General features: G+C 36.7%; 1 long non-coding RNA gene across 2 annotated transcripts in view; it reads right to left on the bottom strand.

Annotated features, from left to right (window-relative positions):
- Nucleotides 1-2,842: 2,842 nt before the first annotated feature.
- Nucleotides 2,843-23,844, bottom strand: part of LOC103350556 (uncharacterized) — a 318,919-nt gene continuing 297,917 nt past the window's right edge. Inside the window, exons 6-7 of one of the 2 annotated variants that reach the window (XR_011388353.1) lie at nucleotides 19,654-19,776; nucleotides 2,843-4,181 (exon numbers count right to left, since the gene is read on the bottom strand). This is a non-coding gene — a long non-coding RNA (uncharacterized lncRNA). The remainder of the gene's footprint in view (nucleotides 4,182-19,653; nucleotides 19,777-23,844) is intronic. The other variant, XR_011388352.1, reaches the window with a different exon arrangement.

Below are 23,844 nucleotides of genomic sequence, written 5' to 3'. Positions count from 1 at the left end.
TGGTGGCAAGGATGTGGGGGAAAAGGCACAGTAATCAACTATTGGTGGAAATGCAAACTGGTAAAGCCACTAGGGAATACAGATTGGAGATTCTTCGGAAACCTGAATATAGTCCTACCACCTGACCCAGCCATCCCACTCCTTGGAATTTACCCAAAGGAAATTAAATTGGCAAATAAAGGAGCTGTCTGCACCTCAATGTTTATTGCAGCTCAATTCATAATAACTAAGACCTGGAACCAACCCAAATGCCCATCAACAGAAGACTGGATAAAGAAATTATGGGATATGTACTCTATAGAATACTATGCAGCAGTAAAAAAATGAAATCTGGTCATTTGCAACAAAATGGAGGAATCTGGAAAACATCATGCTGAGTGAATTAAGCCAGTCCCAAAGGGACAGATACCATATATTTTCCCTGATCAGTGACAACTAGCTGAGCACTTAAAAGGAAACCTGTAGAAGTGAAATGGACACTTTGAAAAACAAAGACTTGATTAGCCCTTGTCCTGACTGTCAGGGAACAGCTTACTATTTTATTCCTTTTAATATTTTTTGTTATACTTAATACCATTGGCTGAACTCTTTAATTAACACACAATTATTCTTAGGCATTTAAATTTAACTGAAAAGTGATCCCTGTTAAATATGATTGGGAATAAAAGAGGGAGATGTACATTTTGGCACATGCTCACTCAGAATATCTACTAATGGTAGAGCTAGAAAAGCGCCATGGGATTTCAAATCAATCCCATCAAGGTGGCATGTACCAATGCCATCTTACTAGTCAAAGTGATCAGTTTAAGTTCATAATTGATCATCAAGATAGGATTAAGTGTCAAAGGGATCACATATACAAGACCAATGTCTGCTAATAATAACCAATAGAATTAAAAGGAGAGAACAATCCAACATGGGAAGCATGATTCACAGCCAATCATAGAATGGCAGATGCTCTAAACAGCACTCTGGCCTCAGAATCAGCCCTTAAGGCATTCTGATCTGGCGAAAAGCCCATGAGAGTTTCTCAGGCATGGAAAGCCAAGACACTGTGGCAAAAAAAAAAAAAAAAAAAAAAAAAAAAAAAAAAATGACCAAACTGAAAGGTCTCTGTGAGTGAGATCCCAGCAGAAAGAATGGGCCATCAAAGTAGAGGGTAAATTTCTCTGAATGGAGGAGAGAACTTCCATTTTGATTATGGCCTTGTCTAAATTATAAGTTTGGAGTTTGTGAACTCAAGTTGTTTCCATAGCCTTGGTAGCTCATGACAAGAGCTTTGGGTGATTACTGACGTCATAAATAAGAGTGTCAATTGTTAAATCAACAACAGGAGTCACTGTGCACTTAATTCCCATGTAGGATCTCTGTCCTTAATGTGTTGTACTATGAGAATTAATGGTAAAACTAGTATTCAAACAGTACTTTATACTTTGTGTATCTGTGTGGGTGCAAACTGTTGAAATTTTTACGTAGTAAATACTAAGTTGATCTTCTGAATATAAACATAGTTAAAAATGAATCTTAATGAGGGGTGGGATGGGAGATGGGATGGTTGTGGGTGGGAGGGAGGTTATGGGGGGGAATATCTCCATAATCAGAAAGTTGTACTTTGGAAATTTATATTTATTAAATAAAAGTTTAAAAAAAAGAAAAAATGTTCAGGATCACTAATCATCAAGGAAACACAAATAAAAACCACACTGAAGTTTCACCTTACCCCAGGTAGAATGGCTCTCATATGGCAATTTAAAAAAAAAATAAATGTAGGTTATGATATGGGGGAAAATGTCCCCCAATCCACTATTGGTGGAAATATAACCTAGCACAACCATATGGAAGACAATGTGGAGAATCCAGATGGCTGAAAATAAATCTAACATATGACCCAGAGATCCTGCTTCTGGTAATTTACCCAAACAAAATGAAATCAGCATAAGAAAGAGTTATCTGTAACCCCATAGTTATTGCTGTTCAATTCACAATAGCTAAGAATGGAATCAACCCAGATGCCCCTCAACTGATAACTGGATAAAGAAAATGTGGTACATATATACTAAGGAATATTACTTAGCCATAAAAAAAAATGAAATTCTGTATTTTCCATCAAAATGGATGCAACTGAAAACCATTATACTTAGTGAAATAAGCCAGTCCCAAAAAGGCAAATATAATATATTTTCCTTGATTTGTGGTAAATAAAAGAGTACAAAAAATGTAATGTATGATTATTTGTATTGAAATCTGCATAATATTATTCTTGTGCATTAACTGTTAAGAAAAAATGGATTAAAGTAATGAATTTAATTATTATCTTTTAACAACACATGAAATATTTAGATATTACATTGTCACTGGTTCTATTCCATTGAAAGAAATTATGAATGAGTAGCTGATAAAAAAAATAGCACTGTATATGGGTGAAACACTCATTGTTCTATTTCATTATTGTTTATGGCTGTTGTTTACATTCCCATTAAACTAGGGTGCTATTGCCTTTTACTTTTTAATCTTATTCGGTAAAGTATTAAGCCTTTTTACTATAAGTTTAAAATATCTCAGAATCTAAAAAAAAAAAAGAATGAAAAGTAGAATGAAGGAGGATGAGAGGGAGGAAGGGAATGAGAAAGAGAGGGAGAAAGTAAATAGCATTTTGTTCTTAGATTTGTATCTACAAATCATGGAATCTGTTAAACATTAATTAAAATTGATTAAAATATATATTTTTTAAAATTGGATTAACTTTTAGGAGAATCTGTTCTTAAATCAACTTCTCGGGGTATATTTTATTTTTATTTTGGAAAAAGTCTCTTAGCTCACAGGAGTTCAGTTTACTCAATTGTAAAATAGAAATTAACAAGATATGGTAAATATCATAATGATACTACATATGATCATAATAGCTAATACTTTTTACCAGTTAGTTCCCAAATATTGTGCTAAATCCGTTAAATCACATTTCATGATTTACTAAGTCCAACTTTTAACATTCTATGATGCTAAGTAGAAAGTGCAACTTAAAATCCTCATATATTATAATAAGGAATAATAAAAGGTATTAACTAATGTTTAGAGGCATAGGGAAACAGAGAATTAGCCCTTCTTGTGTCTCATGAAAGGCTCAGTTTAGAAAAAATTTGCATCTCTTTAAAAAAGAAAATGAAATGATAGTATAATGGTGAAATTCTTTTGTTAGTATTCATAAATATTCCTGTAAGTCATGGCTTACTCCTGTTGTTCTTCCTTTAAAAATTTTAAAAATATTTATTGGGCACCTATAATGTGGAGGTTTAAATCCTGTCAGCCTGAGGAACACAGAATTATTTTATAGGTTCTGGATTCCTTTCTAATATGTTACCTGAAGAGATAGAATATTGCATTTGTTTGGAGAAAAAGAAAAAACTGAATTCTGTATGTTGTCCTTAGAGATTTATTTTTGGGACAGTAACAACAGCTTTACAAAAATGCCTTATAACACCTTTTACTGAGAAGTATGAGATGAACAGTTTGTCTCATAACTATCCATAAATCAAGAGGCTTTTGTATCAGAGAATTACACTCTCTAAAATTGAACTATGAATAGTTCTGAAATACATGTTTGCTGGCACCACGGAGAGAGTGTTGCCCATCAACCATCAAGCTACTCCTCAGTGTAAATGGTATATATCTTTCTCTGCATGCCTCTTTCCTCAAAGCTGCTATAATGGAAGCAGATCACTGGCAGATGATGGCCACATGGGAATGCTTGGCCAGTAGACCTACTGCCTTGTTAGAGAGTGAACAATCGGTTTATGTATTCCCGTTTATGCACATTTTTTCCTTCTCAGATTTAACAAAGATGAGAAAGTTGGTTTGTTTCTAAAGGAAGAAAAAATTGTCATACAATGCTTTTTAATGGATACTATACTAAGGCCCCACCAAATTGGATTTTAAGTAGCTAATGGAGTGAATATGTCCATCATGATTAATAATTGCGTCAAAGTTGTTTCCTGACCTCAAACTTCCAAATGACTCCAGTCAACTCTCAGATCATTCGAACTGTCAAAATGATCTCCCCCTGCCTCTGATACAGAGGAAGTTCCATTTTCAGAAACACTGGTGTTCTTAATTAACTGAAATCATATCAGGGAAATCATCAACATTCAGCTGCCATTATCTTCTGTCTAGAGATTGTTGTCTGCCTGCCAATGAGAAACAAATATTACTTTGTTATATAAAAATATTGCTGTTCTTGCTAAGTGCCTACAGGAAAACATTTCTCATGGAAGCCATTAACTATGTGAGCTCCAAGTTTTGCTTTCTTAATGACACCATAAAATACAAGTTATACACAGTTCTGGATTTCTATAAACTTTATGCACTATAATTTTAAATTAAGCCATCGAGTCACATATCTAGATATATTCATTTGAAAATTTGATCTCTTAATTCAAATGCTTCCAAGTCTTAAAAGTTTTACACTATTACTTTTGAGCCATGGTTTGAAAATACACACATATTAAAACTTTACAGCTATAAATATATGATTCCTTAATTTTTTAAAAAAATTTGTGTTACTAAGACACATTAGCATAAAATAAATGGTTCACAGTGGTTCTCACTGAGTGTTTCCCAACCTGCTCTGCACACTAACATTTCCTAGGGATATTTTTTAAATTCTGATGCAGAGACCTCACCTAAGATGAAATAAATTAAAATCTCTCTAGGAAGGATCAAGGCATAAGGATTTTTGTAAAGCTCCCTGGAGATTCTAGTGTGTCAACAAAGTTGAGGAGCCCTCCTGTTATCGATGATCAAATCATCTAAAGACATTTGCTATTGAAGAATACCAATTCTTTTTTTTTAAAGATTTTATTTATTTGAGAGGTAGAGTTAGAGAGAGAGAAAGAGAGAGAGAGAGAGAGAGAGTCTTCCTTCCATTGGTTCTCTCCCCAAATGGCCGCAACGGCCGGAGCTGCATCAATCCAAAGCCAGGAGCCAGGTGCTTCTTCCTGGTCTCCCTGGTCTCCCACTTGTGTGCAAGAGCTCAAGGACTTGGACCATCTTGTACTGCTTTCTCAGGCCACAGCAGAGAGCTGGATTGGAAGAGGAGCAGCCAGGACTAGAAGCGGCACCCATATGGGATGCTGGCACTGCAGGTGGAGGATTAACCTACAGCTTCACAGAGCCAGCCCCGAAGCACACTAATTATTTTGCCATCATTTGTCATATCTGATCAATGAGATCTTTATAGAAGGATTTTTTTCCTAGCTCTTATTCTATTTTGAATATGCTGGCAAGTCACCCTGATGTTCTTTCACTAAATACTAGTATATATTTAAATATAATAATGCTAAAATTAGCAAAGATGTTGGTATCTTTGGCTAATTTGATTTCAGAGTACTGGGGGACCCCATTAGACTTAACAAAGCCTCTTCCATTTCCTGTCTTTTTTATTCCCCTTGGAGCAGTGTGAGAACCCTTACCATTTACCTTTGCTTTAACAAGTGTAAAGTGCCTGAGCTGCACATTCCATTGCAGGCATTACAAACTTAGCAAAGGGATTTATGAGGTGTGTGCTTGCCAGAATGCCTCTAATGCTCAGATTCACTCATCCCAAGCCTTAAATTGGCTCTCTTGGTGCTATTTTAATCTGTATAGACCCAATCACACACAATTTACAAATAGTGGTTCAAAGCAATGCACAAAATGATGTGCAGAGGATGTAGTTTCTGTCAGCGGATACCATTGTTAACCATGATTGAAAAGACCTGAAGCCTGCCAAAGATATGAATCATTTTTATATCTACTGAATTTTGGAGAAAAGAAATATCCAAAGGTAAAATTTGAACCCTTCTGGGAGCTCCCACAAAAAAAGACACACCTACAAATGATATGCAGCAGTAATCCAATTTACATAATAATAAGCAAAGGTTTTAAGGGTTACAGAGGACCACACAGAATGAGTTGAATTGTCACTTAGACCTGTAGGGGTCCATGACCCATGGATTGAGTGTGCCCTTTTTCTTTTGCTCATCTGCTCAGACTTGCTATTCTGGGCTTAAACACAGACATTTTGATAAACAAAGCAGTACTGATTCAGCTCCTCACTAAAAGCTCCAGAAGAATAAATGCAATAAATGCCTGTTTTTTCCATAAGAATAGAAAACTAACACACTAAACAAAAGTGATTCATTTTAATTTTTCTTACTCCACATCAGCCTTCTTTATTCAAGTCTTTGGAGAGCATGTTAGCAGGTAAACAGTTCTGGCAGTAAACAACTGATGTGACAGGGGCTCAGAACAATAATATTACACATCAAGGGCTGCACCTGCTGACCTCCTATGGAGTCAAGTTCTAAATTTTTAGTGTATAGATATTGGAGCAATTTCAAGAATCTTAGACTTCTTTTGGACACAATAAGGGGCTTGGTAGCAAGGACATATTCACAAGACTTGAATCAGCAAATAGATAATCATTTGCTCAAGGAATATTTCAATATTTCAGTGATTATTCTGAATAACCTTAGGAATATTAGTCCTGAGTCTCTCTCTCTCTCTCTCTCTCTCTCTCTCTCTCACACACACACACACACACACACACATATATATATACATACATATAAAACTCATTGATACCATTCTAGCATTATCCTACTGATCAGAGAATGAGGTTTATGTGGAATTTTGGATTAACAATTTTTGTCCTGGCTATTCTGTTTCATATTCACTCATTAAAATAAAATATCCTGATAAAAATTAATAGGGAAGAGAGACAAAGAGAAATGGAGGGCAGGAAGGAATAGAGTTGGGAGTGAGAAAAAAGCTAGTATATACCTAGATGATGATTCCAATTATATAAACAACCCATTTCCCCCAACCCTTCCTAATATTCCAGGCTTGCAAAGAATTTGCAGCCCCAGGTTTCCGCCACTCACAATCAGTTCCTCCATTCATCAATTTTACCTTGCACAGTAGTCGACAGAATACAAATGCAAAGATACAGGAATAATGATAATCTGAGTACAGCCTCCCTTAGATAGTAATGACTGTTGGCTGGAGCAGGTGCTGAGATGCAATAAAATTCATGTTAAGTAGCATTCCTATTTTGTAGTCTATCACTTGCACTAAGATATCTCCTGGTAGCATGTGGCAAATCATCAGTCAATTCTATTTGGTTATTCAGTGAGAAGTCAAAGAAATATGTCTCTGTTGCAAGCAAAAACTTGTCTTGTGCCAACTCTCCAGGATGCCGCAAGGTTAATTCTACTTCATAGCATTCACTGATTGAGTTGTGAAAAGTCTGAGTCCCACAGCTATCTGATAATGATCTCTGCATCTTTTATTCCATTAACCTTTATTCATTCTAATTGCAAAATGCTTCTTTTTATTTGGTTTCATAGTGAATTTAATGGCTGTTGCTAGATTGACAGTCTGAAAGACAGAAATATGTAGCTCTAGCCAATGATGCACTTAACAGTATTCAGAGAGTGGATGGCCAAAATGGAATCATTACAGAGGCGCTGGGAAGCTCCCCATATCCCTTAAAATACTCTGAATTCCTAAAGTAGAAACCCACTCCAAAAAAATGCTGCACTTCGTAGCCTCAGGTTTTACCCTCTTTAAATGTTTAGAGTATCCAGATAAATGATTCTAACCTTTATCAATCATTTAATCCATAATGAGATTGGGTTTATCAAACCCTTTCCTGAAGGAAGCTTCTCTAAAGGTATGAAATTACATGAAGAGTCTTATTACTAAGACGATCAGTATGCCTGAGGGAGACGAAATTGAAGAGAGATGGATGGATGAGCAAAAACACATGCTGTTTTCCTAGTCACACTTACGTGTAAATGGTCTCGTGTCTAATTCTAATGAAAGAAGAACATCTCCCCCTACTTCCATCCCATCCCCAGGCTAAATCAACTTCTTTCACAGTCTGCCTCCAGAGAGATTCATTAGGCAAAAGATAGTTTTCATATTATGACAGAGGAGGGAAATTTTCTTCTATATTTATTCTCTCCTCCTTCCCTAGTAAGTGGGATGGTTTTCAGCAGAACACACTGCACCATAGAATAATGAATTATATTTTCTGGAATCCTTTAAAGCAATGTATAGCTACATGACTAAGTCTTGCCACTAAAATGTGTTTGGGCCTTCCAGGAAGACTGTTTAAAAGAAGTGGACTCGTTAGAGTTGGCACTATTTTACTGTCTTCTGACTTAATGGCTACAGTTCTAGCAAATAGCTTATATCCACAATTATTAATTTCATTCCTTTATATAATTTTATTTCCTTGACTCTTTTTCACATCACTTGACAAGCCCACATCTTCATTGTTTCTGTAGAGAAACACATACAGCTAAAATGAGATGGAGAAAAACACAAAATATAATGCCTTCACCTTAAATTCATGACTACTAACTATTTAAAATTATTTATTGTTTAAGGTATGTAAATTATACATATTATAATATGTACCATACTACACTTATTTGAGTACGCATTTCAGTGGCATTAAGTAAATTCAAAATGTGGTACAACTATTATCCACCATCTCTAGAACTTTTCGTCATTTTGCAAAAGTGAATCTCTGTATTCATTGAATCCCATTCCTTCTTTACTGTAAACTACCATTCTGGTTTCTCTCTTTTTGGTTACAAAGGAGATTATAGTTAATACACTAAATTATGACTCTCTGAATTCATAAATTTAATTTCAATAACATACAAAAACCCTACTTCTTTGCAACTTCATTTCGCACTTCTTTTTTAGTAATTGATGTCACAAAACCACACATTTATTCACCATGTTTCCAAAAGTACAGACTAGTTATTGTGTTTTAAAATCATTAGTTTCCTAAATGATGTAGAAAACAAAAGAGTGAGATTACAAACAGAAATTAGAGTAACTTCACTTTATATGATTGTCCATGTAAGCATTTTCACCAGGAATCTTGATTTCTTCATATGGATTTGAGTATTGTCTAGTGCCCTCTCATTTTAAACAGCACATATTTTAAAAAGCCTTTATGAAGATGAAACATGTAAAGTGCTCAGAATGTAGTCAATTTAAGGTATTATTTTATTAATGTCATTTATTGATCACATTTTAAAGTTTTTACTTGAAAAGCAAAGAGAGAGATTGTCCATCTATTTGTTCACTCCCTAAATGCCTGTAAGAACCAGGACTGGAACAAGCTGAAACCAGGAGCCCAGAAATCAATCCAGATCCCAAGTGGGTGGCAAGGACTCAAGTACTTGAGCCATCATCTGCTGCCTCAAAGAGTATTAATTAGAGTCAGTGTTGTGGTTTAGTGGGTAAAGCTGCCACCTGTGATGTTGGCATCTAATATGGGCACTGTATCTTGTACCAACTGTTCCACTTTCCATCCAGCTCCCTAATAATGGTGTGGGAAAAGCAGCGGAAGATGGTCCAAGTGCTTGGGTCCCTGCCACTCATGTAGGACACCCAGATGAAACTCCTGCCCCTGACTTCAGACTGGTAGCCTCTTGAAGAATGAATCAGCAGATGGAAGACCTCTCTTTGTCTCTCTTTCTCTCTCCCTCTCTCTCTCTCCTCTCTCTGACTCTGACTTTAAATAAACCAAAGGCCTAAATCTATGACCTGATACCATTAAATTACTGGAGACCATTGGGAAAACCTTGCAAGATATTGGCATAGGGAAAGACTTCTTAGAAAAGACCAAAGAAGCACAATAAAAGCCAAAATGGCAAATGGGACTACATCAAACTGAAAAGCTCTGTACTACAACGGAAACACTCAGCAAAGTAAAGCAGCACTTTAGAGAATGGGAGAAAATATTTGCAAACTATTCAATTGATAAATGATTAATATCCAGAATCTATAAAGAGCACACAAAACTCAACAACAACAAAAGAAACAAGCCAGTTAAGAAATGAGCAAAGGACTTGAGTTGGCATTTTTCAAGAGAGGAAATTCAAATGACCAACAGATACATGAAAAAATGCTCAAGATCACTAGTCATCAGGGAAACGTTAATCAAAACCTTAATGAGGTTTTACTTCATTCCAGGTAGAATGCTTTTCATACAGAAATCAACAAACAACAAATGCTGGTGAGGATTTAGAGGAAAAGGTACCCTAATTCACTATTGGCGAGAATGTAAACTAATACAGCCATTGTGGATGACAGTATGGAGATACCTCAGAAATCTGAATATGACTCAGCCATTTAACTCCTGGATATTTACCCAAATATATGAGATCAACATATGAAAATGTGACCTGTATACCCATGTTGATTACAGCTCACTTCACCCATCAACTGAAGCCTGGATAAAGAAATTATGGTATAAGTACACTATGGAATAATACACAGCAGTAAAAATAATGAAATCCTGTCATTAGCAATAAAATGGATACAACTGGAAACCATTATACTTAGTGAAATAAGTCAGTCCCCAAAACACAAATACTATATTTTCTCTCTGATCTGAAGTAACTAAGAGTACCTAAAATGTAATCTATAACAGTGCAATTGACACTTTGAGAAGTGATGATTTTGAATAGCCCCTGTCTTGACTGTTGAAGAACAGTGTTTTTTTTTCTTATTTATTTTTTTTTCTTCATGCTATTTGTTGAAACATTTACTTTGTGTAGGCTTCATTTTATAAGTATAAAGTTAACTGAAAATAGATTTTTAAGAAAAATAAGAATGAGAATAGGAGAGGGAGGAGGAAGAATGGTGGAAGTACAAGCAGGAGGGATGGTAAGGTGGAAAGAATCACTATGTTCCTAAATTTGTATGTATGAAATGCAGGAAATTTGTATTCCTTAAGTAAAGTTTAAAAATAATATAAAACAGAGAAATTTTTGAAAATAAATAAGAAGCACTCTTCAGTAGGAAGCTAGAATTGGAAATGAAGCCAGCATTCCAACCCAGGTATTCTGATATGAAATGTAGGCATCCCAAGAGACATAGTAACAACTGTTTAACTGTCCCATCGAGGTGGCATGTACCAATGCCATCTCACTAGTCCAAGTGATCAATTTCTGTTCACAATTGATCCTAATGATAGGACTAAGAACCAAAGGGATCACATAAACAAGAATAGTGTCTGCAAATACTAGCTGATAGAATCAAAAAGGGAGAGAATGATCCAACATGGGAAGTGAGATACACAGCAGACCCATAGAATGGCAGATGTCCTAAACAGCACTCTGGCCTCAGAATCAGCCCTTAAGGCATGCGGATCCGGCTGAAAAGCCCATGAGAGTATTTCAGGCATGGAAAGCCAAGACACTCTGGCAAAAAAAAAAAAAAAAAAAAAAAAAAAAAAAAAAAAAAAACCTAAATGAAAGATCTCCGCGAGTGAGATCCCAGTGGAAAGAACAGGTCATCAAAGAAGGAGGTACCTTTCTCTGAAGGGAGGAGAGAACTTCCACTCTGACTATGACCGTGTCTAAATATGATCAGAGTCGGTGAACTCAAAAGGCTTCCATAGCCTTGGCAACTCATGACAAGAGCCTAGGGAGATTACTGATGCCATAAACAAGAGTGTCAAATTGTTAAGTCAACAACAGGAGTCACTGTGCACTTACTCCTCATGTAGGATCTTTGCCCTTAGTGTGCTGTACATTGAGATTTAATGCTATAACTAGTACTCAAACAGTATTTTTCACTTTATGTTTCTGTGTGGGAGCAAACTGTTGAAATCTTTACTTAATGTATGCTAAACTGATCTTCTGTATATAAAGAGAATCGAAAATGAATCTTGATGTGAATGGAAGGGGAGAGGGAGTGGGAAAGGGGAGGGTTGTGGGTGGGAGGGATGTTATGGGGGGGAAGCCATTGTAATCCATATTCTGTACTTTTGAAGCTTATATTCATTAAATAAAAGTAAAAAAAAAAATAAAAAAAAATTTAACTGTGTTAAATGCCCACCCAACACTTGCTATTTTTAAGTATTGCATCTATATCAGTTGCTAATTAGGAATAGTGAATAAATAATATGCCCCACTCCTGGGTCTTGTGCACGCTGTGCAAAATAGATCATAGCATTATTCCCTAATGAAGCTACATGTAGTTTCAGAATTATTCTCGATTTAGAGGTCTAGGCAGTTTCTACCAATAAATAAAGATTTGAAAATTATTTGCATCTCTGTGTTAATCTAATGTATGATTTCCTCTTATAGCTCCCTCACACCCAACTTTTAAGCTCACTGTCAGTGAGCACATTGCCTCAGAAAGTCATTAATTTTATTGTTCGATGCTCTTAACCACTATATAGTTTTGGTAGACAACTGTTTTTGTTATTTTCTTTTGATACTTTGAGTATATTAATGCATTTTCTCCTAACCTCTGAAACTTTTAATGCAAATCTGCTGGTAATCTTACTGGTAATCCCTTATATGGGGCAAGTTGATTCTCCCTTGTATCTTACAAAATTATAATTGTTGCTTCAGTTTTAAACAGTTTGATTAAAATGTCATTCATTGTGGATCTCTGAATTTATTGTGTTTTGAGTTAGTTGAGCTTTTGGCTATTTTTACTTCAAAAAGTTCATGTAAAATGGGTATTACAAAAGGAACTATGCCCAAATTTCAAAAATGTTTTCCACCAAAATAAACTTATCTATTAACTCCATTTCCATGATTTTTTGAAGTCCACTCATATGTCTTTCATCAGATCTGGGAAGTTCTTAGTCATTACTTCTCCAAATATTCTGTTTGAATTTCTGTTTTGTTCTTCTTAAAACTCCTGTAGTGTTTATTACGCTGGGATTCCAAAGATCCCTTGGGCTCTGTTCACATTTCTTCCACTGTGCCCTGGATGTTCTTTCTGTGCCCTGGATTGGATCATTTCAAGTGGCATATCCTCAAGTTGACTGATTCTTTTTTTCCTTCTCACATATCTCTAGTGAACTTTTTATTTCAGTTATTGTAATTTTCATCTCTGGACTTTGTTTTTTGTTCTTTTCTATTTTAATGTTTTTGTTTATATTTGCATTTTCTCTATATCTTATTTTCTTATTTTCTTCCTTTTTAGATAATTATTTTGCAATATTTGCCTATTAAAACATTTAAGTGATCTTCCTCTGAGATAGATTCTATTGACTTGTTTTCTTTCCTTTGAGATTTCCTAGTACATTTATCTGTGCATAGTTTTGGTTTTTTTGTCAAAAACTGGATTTTCAAGTCTTACATTATGGTGGAATTCTTGATCACAGTCTCCATCTACTCCAGGATTTGATGATTTGGTTTGTTTTCTTAGTGTCAGTATCCCTGTGCCAACGATCATCCTGAAGTAAGATTTCAGATATTCTCAGGCATTGTTTTTTTATAACTTATTTACTTATTTGAAAGTAAGAGTTGAGAAAGAGAAAAAAAAAAATACTTCCATCTTCTTGTTCAAGCACTTGGAATATCTTCCACTGTTTTCCCAGTCCCATAAGCAGAGAGCTTGTTTGGAAGTAGAGATGCCAGGATTCAAACCTGTGCCCATATGGAATGGTGGCATTGCAGGTTGTAGCTTAACACTGCAACACAACATTGGTATCTTAGGACTCTTTTGAGCCTGTGATTTTTTTTCTTGGTGTTTGTGGTGACTTTATGGACTTTCTTGCATATACAGCTGCTTTTTAATAGCCCAATCATTAAATATCTGTAACAAACAATAGGAAAATGAAGGATCAGAATAACATTGATTGCCAGGAAGTTGCCTTAACTGAAGCACTTGCAAAAATTGGAATGGGTGTTATAAAAATGGCTGCCTGCTGGCGCCACGGCTCAATAGGCTAATCCTCCACCTTGTGGCGCCGGCACACCAGGTTCTAGTCCCGGTTGGGGCACCAGATTCTGTCCCAGTTGCCCCTCTTCCAGGCCAGCTCTCTGCTGTGGCCAGGTGTGCAGTGGAGGATGGCCCAAGTTCTTGGGCCCTGTACCCACATGGGAGACCAGGAGAAGGACCTGGCTCCTGGCTTTGGATCAGTGCAGTGCACCGGCCGCAGCGCACCGGCCGTGGCGGCCATTAGAGGGTGAACCAATGGCAAAGGAAGACCTTTCTCTCTGTCTCTCTTTCTCTCATTGTCCACTCTGCCTGTCAAAATAAATGGCTGCCTAGCTTTTTCTCTGGGAAATTTTTCGTCATTATTTTTTCAAATATTCTCTTTGAATTTCTTTCTGTCTTGTCCTTTCATGACTTTTCAACTATAAGAGCAAGAATCATCAGTCAGAGAACAAATCCCTAAAGCTAGGTGAATAATGACCTTATTGCCCACTCTGGCTCTACAAGCTGTTCCAGGTACATGCGCTGAACTGCCTGGAATGAAGCTGAAGGAGGAGGAAGAGTAGGCACTGCTGACTGCTCTAAAAGATGAAATTAATCAGAATTTGCCATCCAAGCCTTCTCCCTGGAAGTTGCAATAGACTCAAGAGTTCCAATACAGTTACATTAAGCTCTTAGTCAGTAAAGTTGTGTATGTGGGGAAATGTATTTCTTTTTTTTTTTTTTTTTTTTTTTTTTTTTTTTTTTTTGACAGGCAGAGTGAACAGTGAGAAGAGAGACAGAGAGAAAGGTCTTCCTTTTGCTGTTGGTTAATCCTCCAATGGCCGCTGTGGCCAGCTCACTGCGGCTGGTGCATCGCGCTCATCTGAATCCAGGAGCCAGGTGCTTCTCCTTGTCTCCCATGTGGGTGCAGAGCCCAAGGACTTGGGTCATCCTCCACTGCACTCCCAGGCCATAGCAGAAAGCTGGCCTGGAAGAGGGGCAACTGGGGCAGAATCCGGCGCCCCGACTGGGACTAGAACCCGGTGTGCTGGCGACTCAAGGCGGAGGATTAGCCTATTGAGCCACAGCACCGGCTGAAATGTATTTCTCTGTTTGCAATTCTTCCATGTTCCCTCTCACTCTGAGATAATTACTGGCAGGTAAAAGTTACTTGTATTTTGTGCTTGTGACTTTATTTACTTCATCCTCTACTGTTTTGCAAATTGTATATTCTCCTTAAGCCTCCAGCATGTCACCTTGTATATTTAATCTCAGTTGATGACTTTAATTCAAATTAGATTGTCAAAATAGAATTTAATCTACATGCTCTGATAGATGAGAGAGAGAGATATGATATATAGTTAAAGTAACATTTGTGCCTAAGTATTTTATCTTCTGTCATGTGACTAAAGAATTCCACCACATTTGCAAAGGATCTGATCCCCATTCTACTCTTTACAAACATTCTCTTTTTTTAAAACTTTTATTTAGTAAATATAATTTCCAAAGTACAGTTTATGGATTGCAATGGCTTCTTTCCCCCCATAACTTCCCTCCCACCTGCAACCCTCCCATCTCCCACTCCCTCTCCTCTTCCATTCACATTAAGATTCATTTTCAATTATCTTTATACACAGAAGATCAGTTTAGCATATATTAAGTAAAGGTTTCATCAGTTTGCACCCACACAGAACATAAAGTGAAAATACTGTTTTAGTACTAGTTATAGCATTAATTCACATTGGACAACACATTAAGGACAGAGATCCCACATGAGAAGTAAGTACACAGTGACTCCTTTTATTGACTTAACAATTTTTAACAATTTGACACTCTTGTTTATGGTGCCAGTAATCTCCCTAGACTCTAATCATGAGTTGCCAAGGCTATGGAAGCCTCTTGAGTTCGCAGACATCGATCTTATTTAGACAAGGTCATAGTCAAAGTGGAAGTTCTCTCCTCCCTTCAGAGAATGGTACCTCCTTCTTTGATGGCCTGTTCTTTCTACTGGGATCTCACTCACAGAGACCTTTCATTTAGGTCCTCTTTTTTATTTTCCAGAGTGTCTTGGTTTTCCATGCCTAAAATACTCTCATGGGCTCTTCAGCCATATCTGAATGCCTTAAGGGCTGATTCTGAGGCCAGAGTGCTATTTAGGACATCTGCCATTCTATGAGTCTGCTGTGTATCCCACTTCTCATGTTTATTGTTCTCTCCCTTTTTGATTCTATCAGTTAGTATTCACAGATACTAGTCTTGTTTGTGTGATCCCTTTGACTCTTAGACCTATCAGTGTGATCAGTTGTGAACTGAAATTGATCACTTGGACAAGTGAGATGGCACTGATGCATGCCACCTTGATGGGATTGTATTGGAATCCCCTGGCATGATTCTAACTCCACCATTTGGGGCAAGTGGGATTGTACAAACATTCTCTTTACAAACATTAATCCAGGATCTTGTCCTTGTCTATATCACCACAATTTTTTGCTTCCTACTGAAATGTTCCCACCAGCATACTAAGTATAACTTTCTTTCATCACTTGAAAAACAAGAGCATTCTGCTTAACTCTATGTTCTCTTGTTAACCTATATTCCTTTTTGTTACATAAACTATTTTAAGAGTCTCTATACTCACTGTCTCTGTCTATGTTTTATTGTTCTATTTTTTCATGAATCCTCTTCAATTAGAATTTAACTGTCTCCAGTAAAATGAAATTGCTGTTTTCACCAAAGAACTTCAAATTTACTGATTCAAATTTACTGTTTCTAGCTGATCCTTCAAAAAAAGAAAGGATTTGTTTGTTTATTGAAAGGTAAAGTGATGGAGAGGGAGGAAGAAAGAAAGAAAGAATGAGATCTCCCATCTGTGGTGTAACTACCATAACATCCACAAGAGCAAGAGGGAGGAAAGGCCAAAAGCAGGAGCCAGGAACTCCATCAGAGTTTCCCACATGAGAGACAAGTTTCCAAGTACTTTGACCATCATGAGTTGCTCCAGATATATTAGCAGGAAGTTGAGTCAGAAGAGTGGAGAAGCCAGGACTTGAATCAGTTACCCTGATACGAGATGTGAGCATCCCCAAAAAGTGGCTTAACCCAGAATAAAACAAGATTCAGAGGCCAGCGCTGTGGCACAGCAGATTAAAGTCTTGGCCTGAAGCATCGTCATCTCATATGGGCGCTAGTTCTAGTCCAGGCTGCTCCTCTTCTGATCCAGCTCTCTGCTATGGTCTGGGAAAGCAGTAGAAGATGGCCAAAGCCTTGGGCCCCTGCACCCATGTGAGAGACTGGAAGAAGCTCCTGGCTCCTGGCTTTGGATTGGCTCAGCTCTGGCCATTTTGGCCATCTGGGGAGTGAACCAATGGATGGAAGACCTCTTTCTGTCTCGACCTCTCTCTGTAACTCTTTCTTTCAAATAAATTAAATCTTAAAAAAAAAAAAAACAACATTGAGTAAACAGTTGCTTTTAACACAGTTAACTGCATCTTCCTCCTTCAAATAGTTTCCATTTTATCTCTCTTTCTTCCTCTTTCTCTCCTTCTTCCTCTTCCTCTTTATTTCTCTTTCTCATTTTCTTGGAACTCTTTCTTAGTCTCCTTTGCTTCATTCTCCTTATTCTCCCTTTAAATTTTCGAAGCAGGCACAGTCTTTAAACTAAGTTTCTTTTCTCTCTAAACATAATTCCTTTGAGAGCTAACACAATCTCATGGTTTTGCCATCATATATATTTTTATGGTTTTAAATGTGTACTCTTACTCTGGATTTCTAATATGAACTCCAAATTTACACAACCAATGACTACATATATTTCCATTTGAAGTTTATAACAGTCTGTGTCTAATGAAAAGAGAAAACACAGTTGGGTAAATGGGGAATTTTAAAGTAAAAAATTATGAACACGCCCTCCTCCTTCGATGTTGTTCAGTTCCTTTGACTAAGAAATATTAATATTATGTTTATTTTAAGAAGTGCTTAAATAATTTCACTGCTCATCACAGAATATATATTGAAGCAGAAAAGTAATAAACTGACAACTGACATAAATGTGTACAAGCATTTTAACTTCACATGTCCAAACTCAACTCTTAGTTGTTACACAAACCTTCATTCCCCTCTTGTACTGTTCTCTGTCTCTGTAAGTGGCAACCCCATTTTTCCAACTTATCAGTAAAAATCTTTGGGCCATCCTTGCTCATCTCTTTTTCTCTCTTATGCCACATTCATTATTAATCAGTGTTGGCTTTGCCGTCAAGTAAGATCTGGACTCAGTACAACTCTCATCACTTTTATGACAGTCACTGTGGTCCAAGTCACCATCATCTCTCACCCTGACAATTACATTATTTGACTGTTCTCTCTACTTCCACTTAATTCACTCCTTGGTTTACTCTGTAATGCAGCAGCCAAAATGACCCTGATGAAACTAAAGCATAAATCACATCACATCACTTCTCCATGCCAACTTCCCCTCCCCATCTGCTCACCTTCTATCTTCAGGGGCTAAATAAACTGAAAGAATCTGTAGCAGCCTTTAAGGATTCTTTAATATACCCTCCAGTCCCATCTTCTTCTTGACCCTGTACTCTTTTATCTCTACCCAAACTGTCCTCTTTGCTTTCTCAAAGACATTAGTTCCATTTCTACCTTAGGGACATTATATTTCTTTCCTTTTAACACTCTTGATCCAAGTGTCTGCTTGGTTTACTTTATGATCTCCTTTGGTGGTTTACTCAAACACTACCTTCTTAGTGAACATTTGGTTGCTCCTCTGCAAGAATGTAACCAGAACCTAGAACAGTTCCTTCCACAGAACACTTGCCCAAAAAATATTGGTTGAATAAATCAGTAATAATTACTGCTATAAAATAACTTTGTGATTGAAAGTCGTGTGTTGACAAAGAGATCATGCGAGCATGGGTACCTGATAATAACCCAAAATCTCCGCAACAGACCTGCTTTGCTGTCTTTCAGCATTCTTTTAGCATTCTTTTAAGTAAGGAAATAAACTTCTATCTTTTTAACTGCTTTTCAGAGATTTTACTTATATGCAGATGGTAGTTGATTAAATTCAATACTTCTTTCCTTAGCTCACTGCCTTTTAATCTTAGGCTCTTGGAATTTATGTTAGTTTTACCTGGAAAGTTTCCAAAAATGACTGACAGTAATGCATCCAGGGCAATGATTGATTAATACATCCTGGCGAAATGGATATTATTATTTATAAGTCTCCTAGAAATTCTTCCATGTAGTCTGGATTGATAAATTCTAATAACCTTTCTATTTACTATTTTTGTATCATTATTCATTAAGTTCTTTTAAAGACTTATTTTATTTACTTGAAAAACAGTTTTAGAAAAAGGTAGAAACAGAGAGAGAAAGGTCTTCTATCTACTGGTTCACTCCCAAAATGGCTGCAACATCCAGAGCTGAGCCGATCTGAAGCCAGGAGCCAGGAGCTTCCTCTGGGTCTCCCACATGAAGGTAGGGGCCCAAGGACTTAGGCCATTCTCTGCTGCTTTTCCAGGAAAATTAAGAGGGAGGAAGATCAGATGTGAAGCAGCTGGGACTCAAACCAGTGCCTCTAAGGGATGCCAGTGTTGCAGTCTGGGACTTTAACCCTCTGTGCCACAGTGCTAGCCCCCTTGTATTATTTTTACAAAGGAGAAATTCTTTTTTAAAAAATCTCTGTTTTAATTCATTATTTGACTCTCTTATCTGCTACTATTGGGTTATATATACATATACATGTATATATAAATACATATATAAGATGCATACATACACTAGTAATAACAATAATAAACACAATTTTTATTATTTATTATCTTACAATGCTTTCACATAACAACTGAATTTTTGAGGAAGATTTGATTCGTTTTCAATATGCAGATTATGAAAACTCCCAATAAGAATAATCACCCTTATTTTGGTCTCTTTGATCAAAATGACTCATCATTAATGTCCATTTCTTTGGTTTGTTCCAAGATTTCCAGCCTTTCTTCTACAGGAGACAGAGTGAAATGGAATTTTGTCCTGAAGTGACTAGAGAAAGGATATAAACCTTGAATCATTATTATTGTAGGCACTGATTCACATGATTCTTTTTTTTAACTTTTATTTAATGAATATAATTCCAAAGTACGGATTATGGATTACAATGGCTCCACCCCCTCATGATTTCTCTCCTGCCCGCAACCCTCCCCTTTCCCACTCCTTCTCCCATTCCTTTCACATCAAGACTCATTTTCATTTCTCTTTATATATGGAAGATCAGTTTAGTATATATTAAGTAAAGGTTTCAACAGTTTGTACCCACATAGAAACACAAAGTGAAAAATACAATTTGAGTACTCGTTATAGCATTAAAACACAATGTACAGCACATTAAGGACAGAGATGCTACATGAGGAGTAAGTGCACAGTGACTCCTCTTGTTGACTTAACAATTGACATTTTTGTTTATGGCATCAGTAATCACCCGAGGCTCTTGTCATGAGTTGCCAAGGCTATGGAAGCCTTTTGAGTTCACCGACTGTGATATTATTTAGACAATGTCATAGTCAAAGTGGAAGTTTTCTGCTCCATTCAGAGAAAGGTAGCTCTTTCTTTGAAGACCTGTTCTTTCCACTGGGATCTCACTCGCGGAGATCTTTCATTTAGGTCATTTTTTTTTGCCAGAGTGTCTTGGCTTTCCATGCCTGAAATACTCTCATGGGCTTTTCAGCCAGATCTGCATGCCTTAAGGGCTGATTCTGAGGCCAGAGTGCTGTTTAGGACATCTGCCATTCTAAGAGTCTGCTGTGTATCCTGCTTCCCATGTTGGATCCTTCTCTCCCTTTTTTATTCTATCAGCTAGTATTTGCAGACACTATTTTTGTTTATTTGATCCCTTTGGTTCTTAGTCCTATCATTAGGATCAATTGTGAACAGAAATTGATCCCTTGGACTAGTGAGATGGCATTGGTACATTCCACCTTGATGGGATTGAATTGGAATCCCCTGGTATGTTTCTAACTCTACCATTTGGGGGAAGTCAGCTTGAGCATGCCCCAAATTGTACATCTCTTCCCTCTCTTATTCCCATTCATATATGTAACAGGGATCACTTTTCAGTTAAGTTTCAACACGTAAGAATAACTGTGTATTGATTACAGTATTCAACCAAAAGTATTAAGTAGACAAACAAAAAAAAATACTAAAAGGGATAATGTTTTAATTTGTTCATCAACAGTCAGGGCGAGGGCTGATCAAGTCACCGTTTCTCATAGTGTTCATTTCACTTTAACAGGTTTCCTTTTTGGTGCTCAGTTAGTTGTCACCTATCAGGGAGAACATATGGTATTTGTCCCTTTGGGACTGGCTTATTTCATTCAGCATAAAGTTTTCCAGATTCAAAACAGGGATCATTTTCAGTTAAAATTTAAACACCTAAGAATAATTGTGTGTTAATTACAGAGTTCAACCAATAGTACTAGAACAAAACAAAGAAAAAATACTAAAATGGAAAAAGTATTACATTATACATCAACAGCCAGGACGAGAGCTGATCAAGTCACTGTTTCTCATAGTGTTCATTTCACTTCAACAGGTTTCCCCTTTGGTGCTCAGTTAGTTGTCGCCAATCAGGGAGAAAATATGATATTTGTCCCTTTGGGACTGGCTTAATACACTCAGCATAATGTTTTCCAGATTCCTCCATCTTGTTGCAAATGACTGGGTTTCATTGTTTTTGACTGCTGTATAGTATTCTGTAGAGTACATGTCCCCTAATTTCTTTATCGAGTCTACTGTTGATGGGCATTTGGGTTGGTTCCAGGTCTTAGCTATTGTGAATTGAGCTGCAATAAACATGAATGTGCAGACAGCTTGTTGGTTTGCCAATTTAATTTCCTTTGGGCAAATTCCAAGGAGTGGGATGGCTGGGTTGAATGGTAGGGTTATCTTCAGGTTTCTGAGGAATCTCCAGACTGACTTCCATAGTGGCTTAACCAATTTGCATTCCCACCAACAGTGGGTTAGTGTCCCTTTTTCCCCACATCCTCGCCAGCATCTGTTGTTGGTAGATTTCTGTATGTAAGCCATTATAACCGAGGTGAGGTGAAACCTCATTGTGGATTTGATTTGCATTTCCCTGATTGCTAGTGACCTTGAGCATTTTTTCATGTGTTGTTGGCCATTTGGATTTCCTCTTTTGAAAAATGTCTATTGGGGTCCTTGGCCCATCTCTTAAGTGGGTTGTTGGTTTTGTTTTTGTGGAGTTTCTTGATTTCTTTGTAGATTCTGGTTATCAACCCTTTATCTGTTGCATAGTTTGCAAATATTTTTTCCCATTCTGTCGGTTGCCTCTTCACTCTCCTGTTTCTTTTTCAGTACAGAAACTTCACAATTTGATGCAAGTAGTTGGATTTCTGCAATCAATGCATGAAACCTAGATTGAGTTCCCAGATCTTGAGCATTTGGGGGGTATATCAGAGATGGGAGTCTTCTCTCTCTCTGTCTCTTTTTCTCTTTCTCTCTCTCTCTCTCTCTCTCTCTCTCTCTCAAATAAAACATTAGTTAAAAATTTGAAGACACTACAAAAAGAGGGTCACATTTTACTGATCAAATTTTATTACAATAAAAAAATAAGACTACAGAGTCATGGCATTTCTAATTTCTGTATCATGATTTTATCTATAACCTAGACATCAGAGAACCAAATACCTACACCTACACCACAGAATATATGCTGAGATCATTCCAAGGCTTATAACCTCCTCTCTGGCTCCTGACCAGCAAATTTTTGTATTTTGGTGACAGCAATGTTAAATGAAAGGGCAGAACCTTTAAAAACCAAGGACAAAATGGACTGGGACATGGTGAGAAAAATTCTCTGTGGTGACCCTAAATTCTAAGAAATATTTGTCAATGTTATTTATATTATTAGTAATGTCTTTATTAGTATATAATTACAGAGGAAAAATTGCTTCAAAAAATCTAAAGCTTAGTTGACAGAAAGGTACATGTTATATGATGAGTTGCATCCCCTCAAAATTCACATATTGAAACTCTCATCACCAGTGCCTCAGAAAGAGACTGTATTCAGAACAGAGACTACAGATACATAATTAAGATAAAATAAGGACAAAAGGATTGGACTTAATCCAATGTGATTAGTGTTCTCATTAGAAACTGAAGAAAAGATCCTGAGAAAACACAGGAAAAAGACAACCCTCTGCAATTCAAGGATAGAGGCCTCCAAAGAAATAAACCTTTTAAAGACCATGACTTAGAATTCTGCAGCCTATCTATCTTTGAGAAAATAAATTTATTTTTCATCCCAACTCATCTGTGGTAATTTGTTGTGACAGCCTGAGTGAATTAAAACAGTAGTGCATGTCTTTATTTTATACAAATGTACTGAATGTTGGTTTCTTGCCTACAACTATGAGGGAGTTTAAATTCTATCTCAGTAATTTCTAGGGATCCCTACCAATGAGATAGTGAGCTATGTAAGTGTAACTTTTGCTAGCCATTATCCGTCTTTCAAGTGGCTAATACCTAGACACCAGTACATTCCACAGTCTTTCCAGATCCAGCCATCCTTCTAGTTGATGTTTCTATGCCACAGGAGAGAATGTGGGAATCTTTTTTTTAAATGTTATTTATTAATTAATTTATTTTTTTAACTTTTATTTAATGAATATAAATTTCCAAAGTACGGCTTATGGATTACAATGGCTTGCCCCCCATAACGTCCCTCCCACCCGCAGCCCTCCCCTTTCCCATTCCCTCTCCCCTTCCATTCACATGAGGATTCATTTTCAATTCTCTTTATATACAGATGATCAGTTTAGCATACATTAAGTAAAGATTTCAACAGTTTACTCCCACACAGAAACATAAAGTGAAAAATAATAGATGATTTTTTTAAATGATGATGAAATCAGATCAGACCTATTTTCATGTTTAATCCCAGTGAGAGTCAAGTTGGGAATTGCTAATTTCTTCTCTTTTTTTTAACAGAAGATCAGTTTAGTATACATTAAGTAAAGATTTCAACAGTTGGCACCCCCATAGAAACAAAAAGTGAAATACACTGTTTGAGTACTCGTTATAGATTTAAGCCTC

The sequence above is a fragment of the Oryctolagus cuniculus genome, chromosome 4 (assembly GCF_964237555.1).
Source record: "Oryctolagus cuniculus chromosome 4, mOryCun1.1, whole genome shotgun sequence".
Taxonomy (NCBI): Eukaryota; Metazoa; Chordata; class Mammalia; order Lagomorpha; family Leporidae; genus Oryctolagus; species Oryctolagus cuniculus.
Note: the sequence above shows the minus strand (reverse complement) of the source record. Positions and strands in the feature narration are given on the sequence as shown.